Below are 7,426 nucleotides of genomic sequence, written 5' to 3'. Positions count from 1 at the left end.
CAGCCCTTTCACGGGTCTCAACGCCCTCTTTGCACTCAAAGGGCACGGCACGCTTCTCGGGCGCCATCCCTCGGCTCTCAAACGCCCGTATTCATCGGCGTAGCGCCGATGGGGCGCTTCTTTTGCTTGCCCTGCAAGCTTCCGGCGTGGATCGTTCTCGCGTGTCGGAAGCTTCCGGCGGGTCCTTTTCTTGCAGCCTCATCCCCGGCCGCATCGGGAGCTCTGCTCTCCAGCCGTTCCTTTTCAGGGACCGGGGCTGCTTCTCTGCGTCGTTACGTCCTTAGGTCTTGAAGAGAGGCTTCTCGCCGCATCCCTCGCCCTGGTTTTGACAGTAGCTTCTTACAACTGGCTATCACGGTCCATTCTTTTCTGGGGTTGCCATAGAGCTGCTGCGCCCGGGCGTCACGCCCTGTAGGTCATCTTGTTGGGTAGCCTCTCCGGTCCGGGAGTCGTTCCTCTCGCTGAGAGTTTTCTCTCACTTGTGATTTGTGTTGTTTGTAGCATTCTGTGTAGCGTTGATCCCTGTGCGTGTGTGTCTTGGGCGTGGAGCTGCTCTGCCCGGGGTTGTCGAGTCCAGGGTTGGGTGGAATAGCAATAGAAGTGTACGGTTAGTGTGTCAGTATGGCCAGTCTGGAATTGTTTGGCTCTCGCTCGGCATCTGGCTGACTTGTGTAATTATTTTGGGGTTGTTTTTTTTTTTTTCAGATGCAGAGAGAGAGGAAGCGCACCAAAGAGCAGCACAGGAGGGGAGCAGAGCGCCGTAAGGAGGTGGGTCGGTCATTTAAGGTGAGCTGGAGGAATGGTGAGGGCGATTGTGGGAGTGGTGATTTCTGACAAACATAGGAGTAATTTTGTGTCTCTTGGCATCTTAGGTGGTGCAAGTGAGGACAGCTGCAGGGTCCATCTCTGGACCGAGCAGGTGAGCAGAAAGACACGGTGCTTCTGAGGAAGGGGGTGTCGTGGTAGAGGGTGGTGTTGGCCAGTTGATGCAATGCTGACTGACAGTGCTGTTTTGTTTGTGTTCTGTTTTCTGTTGTAGCAGATGGAGAGGCACTGGGCGATTGCAGGAACATCCCAGTTAGCTAATGCGCGGTGTTGATGTTTTTGTTGCTGATGGGTTCGGATCCCCGGCCCTCGGAAAGCTAAGTTGAGGGACCGTGGCTGGGGAGGGAGTGAGTTTGGGGGTCGTGACGGAGGGGTTTTATGGCTAGCGCTGGGGAGAGGGCTGTCTGGGAGCAGTTCCCCTTGGCTGGGCAAAGGGAGCGGGTTACATGTCACCACGATGCTAGACCGGGCAGGGCAGTTGCAGCCTGTGTTATGTTTGCGTGTCTTGTCCTGTGTGTCTTAGCCCTTCCTCGGGTCTCAACACCCTCTTTGCGCTCTAGGGGTACGGCACGCTTCTCGGGCGCCGTTACTAGGCTCTCGAACGCTGGTACTTGTCAGCGTACAACCAATCGGGCGCTTCTTTTCTCGCATAGCGAGCTTATGGCGTGGATCATTCTTGCGTGTCGGAAGTTTCCGGCGGGTCCTCTATTTGCAGCGCTATACCAGGCTGCGTCCGGAGCTCTGCTCTCCAGCTATCCATTTTCAGGGATTGGGTCTTCCTCCCTGCATCCTTACCTCCTTAGGTCTTGAAGACGGGATTCTTGCTGCCCCCATCATCTCGGTTTTGACAGTAACTTCTTATAACGGGCCATTTACGGTCAATTCTCTTCTGGGGTTGCCATAGAGCTTCCTCACCCGGGTGTCGTGCCCTATAGGTCGCCTTTTTCGGCAGCCTCTCCGGTCTGGGAGTCATTCCTCTCACTGAGAGCGTTCTCTCGTTTGTGAGTCGCATCGTTTGTAGCGTTCTGTGTAGCGTCCGTCTCTGTGTGTGGTGTGTGTGTGGAGCTGCTCTGCCCAGGGCTGTCGAGTCGGGGATAGGCGGAATAGCAATAGGAGCGTACGGTTAGCGTGCCGATACGGCCCGTCCGGAATTGTTTGGCTCTCACTCGGCATCTGGGTGACTTGTTTGATAACTCGGTGTGATTTTTTCCAGATGCGGACTGGCTAGATGCCCACTGAAGAGCGGCAGAGGAGGAGATCAGAGTGCCGTAAGAAGGTAGGTCCGGACAAGTTTGGGAGTTGCAGGGGATGGCTTTTAAAGTTAGCGTACGGGAGAGGGCTGTCCGGGAGCGGTCGCCTTCGGGTAGGCAAAGGGAGCGGGTTACTCGTCGGCACCGTGCTAGACCGCGCCGGGCGGGGCGCTTTCAGCCCGCGTACGGTTGTGTCACGTAGGTTGCGTTGTCTGTCTTATGCTGTATGCCGCACCTCCCTCGGGTCTCGATGCCTCCGCTGCTTTTTGTGATCACCAGGTACCTTAGTAGATCTCATGAGTCTTGAATATCTGTGCTCATTGGTATTGAGCTCATCAAGCCAGTTTCTCTCTTGTAGTTATAGCTTAAAGCATAGCTCTGTTTGGCGTGCATCGTGTCGTAGATGTTTCTGAGCGGACGTCTATTGCGGCGCCCAGCCGGGCGCTGCCAGCAGCTCCTCCGAGCGTTACGTTTGCCCCGAGTTCTTTTCTCAGGTTTCATTCCCCACGTTTTTAAAGGACTTACATCTTAAAACACAGCTTCTGATGCATCTGTCATTTCAGTTTTGACAGCCTCTTTCTCTCGCCGGCCAAGGCCGTCGCCTCTTTCCCGGGGCCGCTATAAAGCACCCGCAACGTCGCGGTGCCGTACGGCTTCCTCGCCAGTCTTACCTTCGCCACGGTAGCCGTTCTTGCTCGCGGCCTTCTCGTGTCTCACGGTCGCGTTTGCGGAGTCTGTGCGCCGTGTCGGGGTCGGAGCCGCTCCCCCCAGGGGTGTAGCAATGTTAAAGACAGGGGTAGCGTAGCTTTGTGGCGTGGCGGTAAAACATTGGCGTGACCGAATTCTTTTGGTGAAGACGCTACAGTCCATCTCTGGGCAAGTATCTGTAGACAGCTGTCACAGTTTCATTGCATTGGCGGGGATCAGAAGCTGTACTCTGGCCTTCTGGGAGCAGCAGTTTGTGTGGTAGTTGAGTGGGTTCGATCTCAAATGTGCCTTAGTTGGTATATTTGGGGTTCGGTGTATCTCTTCTCTGTTTGTTTTAGCTCTAGTTAGAAGGCTTATGCAGAAAAGATGACAGACCTTTCGGTCTCATCAAGCTACCGGTCAGCGGCCACCGCGTTACTTTGCACAGTTTGTTTGGGTTTGTCAGAGGCCGAGCGACCAGCCGTGCGTCACAGGCCCCCGGAAGAGGCGAGAGGAGCGCCGGACAAAGGCGGGCCGGAGTCCGACGTCAGCGGATCGGCGTGTCGGCGACTCCGCCTAGTTCACGGTTTTCCGGTTGTGTTTTCTAGGCGCGAATCGATGCGCGAACGGGATATCCGCACCGGAGCGAACTTAAGCGAGGCGAGCGATGACCGGTGCGCTGACGTAGCAGTTTTCTGAGGTGTCGTATTATAGACGTAGCTAAAATCACATCCCGTCCTTTGAGTTTTGCAGGTGGCGGTCAGGCCTCGGCACGGCAGGCCGAAGAATCCGAGTCCGAGCGGCCGAGGAAAAGGGACGGGCGAGAGGAAGGCGTTTCCAAGGAGGGTTTCGTCGCAGCGGAGGTCGACGCCGGGCGGCACGTCGGCGCCCGGCGACGCTCTGTCTCGTGAGGGATGAAGCGGAACCCGGCGGATGGGGGAGCGTCCCGGTTAGATGACCTTTTCCCCATGAGAAGGGAATCTGGATTCTGCCCTCTGAAAGGTAATTTAAGGGGCAAAAACGGTGGTTGGGGGCAGGGACAGCAGGGGTTTAACGTCAGGGTAGCAGAGGGCTATTTAGTGTGCCTCGAGTCTAGGGACAGATAGGGGTCCCGGGTCCATCGTGCCGGACGTAAACATTCTGGCCTCTCTCAGCGTTGCAGCGTCATTTCCGTGATCTGCGCTTTTTCACGCGTACGGCGCCTTACGGCAGGTCTCTAGGTTCCGCCGCACGCGCTCGGCGAGCATCCGCGGGGTCCGCGACGCATCGTCGCTTCGGAATACGGCCCGTCGAGCGTTTCTCGTCTCGCGATCGGAGCGTAAAGCGAGCCTCGCATCGCAGACGTTTCTGCGAGGTGGCCTTTGTGGAGGCGGTCCGTGCCGGACTCACAGTCGTGCTCTAGAAACTTCCGCCTCAATTGAAGTTTGATACCATCTTTCATCCCTGTATGCTGTGGGATGCCGGACTCGTCCAGTCTTGGTGCCGAATACAGGGCCATTTTGACCCAGCAGAAGGGGCCTGGGGGAGTCCAGCTTGGGCGAGAGCAGGGATTGAGCAACTTGCTTATCTTGCACTGATAAGCACCGGACCTGACCAGGGGCAGGAGATGAGCAATTTGTTCATCTTAACAAGATGCGGCGTCTGACGGGTCTACTCCTTAATCAACTAAGTGACGCCTGGGGTGAGGGGGAGCCTCCTTCGCAGCTCGACCTTACTTTGGTAAAACTAAACAGACCACCGCTCCTCTGTACCGAACGCCTTTGTTCTCTGCCACTTCCCCCCCGCCCAGCCCCGACCAACTGCACAACAAGCCTTGTCAAGGGCCAATCGGCACACAATACCTGACTTAGTCCCACCTCGCCAAAAGTATAAATCTGGCATTTAGAATCCTCTTTTTTGAGGACGAGAACTCCAACTATCCGGACCTCTCCCCTCCCCAAGCAGGGAGGCCTCTTTGGTAAGACTTGCGCCTCCGATTATGTCGGATGTTACCCCGGGAAAACTATCGTTAACAAAAGCGCTGAACTATTAACTTGAGCTCAAAATTGTTGCAGTAAGTGCATTTATCGACTGCCATTCTGAACCTCTTATATCTGTCGCCTCAATAAACTACCTATTTTTCTTTTCAACTTTGTGAAACTGTTTCAGTGTAAGTCCTCAGTGGGGCTCTAACAGGCAAACGTTGACTCTGATATGTGGCTACACACATAATCCTTTAGATGTAAACCGTTGACCAAGTCTGGGACTAAGACTGGACCTAGCCGCACCTAGGCTCCTCTCTGAGAAGGAGTTTAGAAAGCAAGGGGGTCCTTTCTGAACCTCGTGACTCAACGGGAGGGCCTCCCTCGGCCACACATCAGACTCGTACCCTTTCACGCAACATATGCTTAGAGGCTTGTGTCTTAAAGCCTAGCTTGTCACACACCCCCGTTGTTCTGGTGTTGTATTGCCTTGCCGCAATTTGTGTTGGTTTTGACCACCGTCTGTGACGTCCTGTTTTGTAGCGCTTTGCGTTGTATTGCCTTGCGCAGCCCTGTCTTTGGCTGGGTATTGCATTGCGCTACTCTGTATTCGTATTGCCTGCCACCGGAGACCGCCTCGCGTTACGTGGGCCCGCGCCCCGCCTCGCCTCGCGCCGGTCTGCGTCGCGTTACGTGGGCCCGCGCCCCGCCTCGCCTCGCGCCGCTCTGCCTTGCCGCTGCCTGCCAATGGAGACTGTCTTGTGTTCAGCGACCCGGTCCTCTGTGTCGCGTTGCGCGGCTCTGTCTTTGTAGCGCGTGGCCCTGTATTTGTATTGCCTGCCATTTGAGACTGTCCAGTGTTACGTAGCACTGTGTTCATGGATGCTTTATATTTGGTTGTATATTGCAGTGCAGTGCTTGGCGTTGCCTGGTGTTCGGTATGGCTCTTGTTGCATTTGGGTGGTTGGGCATTGCAGAGCCGGCATAGAGAGCGGCCCCAGCCCAGGATGGTAATCTGTCAGTACAGTCGGTTGGGGCGGAGGTCGTACGGGCCGTTTTGCGAGGCAGAGGGTAGTTGTCGGCCAGCCGGCCCTAGAGCCCTTCCGTTGTGGTTTTCAGGTGCCACGGCACGATTTGGATTCCCGCACGACAGCCTCGAGTGAGGTTTTTGTGGAGTATCCAAGCAACAGCGAAGGAGCGGTGCAGTTAGCAAGGCATCTTCCCTGGTCCCCGCCTATGAGCGCTAACTCTACAGAGTCAGGCGGAGCGGCGATGCTGACTTAAGGGACAGGGTGAGGCCGTTCCACAGATGGGCCAAGAATCGGGGCCGTGGCCCGTCGTGGCGGGCGGGTGGCAGAACGGATGTGCGTTCGGGTGAGGGGTGGAGCGTCAGGTTGTGGCGGTGCCTATTTTTGTGTGTGTTGGGCTGTGTGTGTGTGTTGTGTAATTTTTTTTCTTCCAGGTAGAGCAAGCTAGTTTGCTTTTTGAGATTAGAATAAAAAAAATCCCAGCTGGGGGATTTTTTTTTTCCTCCCCCGGCTGGGTTTTTTTTTTCCCCCGGTCCCGGCCGCTCCGCGAGGCGACGTTCGTCGCCAAAGTTTGGAGGGCGCTGCGGTTCGGGCCGGGGTTTTTGCCAGGCAGGGCGAGAGATGAAATTGTGATGGCGTTCCCGAGGAGCGTTGGAAGGAGCGGGCGATGTCCGGTCGCGGTGGAATGGACGTGTGTTTGGGTGCGGGGTGGAGGGTGAGGTGGTGGTGGTGGTGCCTAATTTTGGGGTGGGGGTGGGGGGTGTGCTGTGTATTTTTTTTCTTCCAGGTAGAGCAAGCTCGTTTTGCTGTTTGAGATTAGAATAAAAAAAACCCCAGCTGGGGGATTTTTTTTTTTCCTCCCCCGGCTGGGTTTTTTTTTCCCCCGGTCCCGGCCGCTCCGCGAGGCGACGTTCGTCGCCAAAGTTTGGAGGGCGCTGCGGTTCGGGCCGGGGTTTTTGCCAGGCAGGGCGAGAGATGAAATTGTGATGGCGTCTCCTGGGAACGGCGTTCCCAAGGAGCGTCGGAAGGAGCGGGCGATGTCCGGTCGCGGTGGAATGGACGTGTGTTTGGGTGCGGGGTGGAGGGTGAGGTGGTGGTGGTGGTGCCTAATTTTGGGGTGGGGGTGGGGGGGTGTGCTGTGTATTTTTTTTCTTCCAGGTAGAGCAAGCTCGTTTTGCTGTTTGAGATTAGAATAAAAAAAACCCCAGCTGGGGGATTTTTTTTTTTCCTCCCCCGGCTGGGTTTTTTTTTCCCCCGGTCCCGGCCGCTCCGCGAGGCGACGTTCGTCGCCAAAGTTTGGAGGGCGCTGCGGTTCGGGCCGGGGTTTTTGCCAGGCAGGGCGAGAGATGAAATTGTGATGGCGTCTCCCGGGAACGGCGTTCCCAAGGAGCGTCGGAAGGAGCGGGCGATGTCCGGTCGCGGTGGAATGGACGTGTGTTTGGGTGCGGGGTGGAGGGTGAGGTGGTGGTGGTGGTGGTGGTGCCTAATTTTGGGGTGGGGGTGGGGGGTGTGCTGTGTATTTTTTTTCTTCCAGGTAGAGCAAGCTCGTTTTGCTGTTTGAGATTAGAATAAAAAAAAAAACCCCAGCTGGGGGATTTTTTTTTTCCTCCCCCGGCTGGGTTTTTTTTTCCCTCGGTCCCGGCCGCTCCGCGAGGCGACGTTCGTCGCCAAAGTT

At 56.1% G+C, this 7,426-nt stretch overlaps 1 long non-coding RNA gene across 1 annotated transcript; it reads left to right on the top strand.

Moving 5' to 3' along the window:
- The first annotated feature begins 1,851 nt into the window (after positions 1–1,851).
- On the top strand, positions 1,852–4,073 carry LOC129200474 (uncharacterized). The gene is made up of 3 exons (XR_008574926.1): positions 1,852–2,101; positions 3,516–3,764; positions 3,917–4,073. It is a non-coding gene; the product is annotated as an uncharacterized LOC129200474 (long non-coding RNA).
- Positions 4,074–7,426: the final 3,353 nt, after the last annotated feature.

Source organism: Grus americana, unplaced genomic scaffold (assembly GCF_028858705.1).
Source record: "Grus americana isolate bGruAme1 unplaced genomic scaffold, bGruAme1.mat scaffold_170, whole genome shotgun sequence".
Taxonomy (NCBI): Eukaryota; Metazoa; Chordata; class Aves; order Gruiformes; family Gruidae; genus Grus; species Grus americana.
The sequence above is the reverse complement of the archived record's forward strand: the minus strand, read 5'-3'. Positions and strand labels throughout refer to the sequence as shown.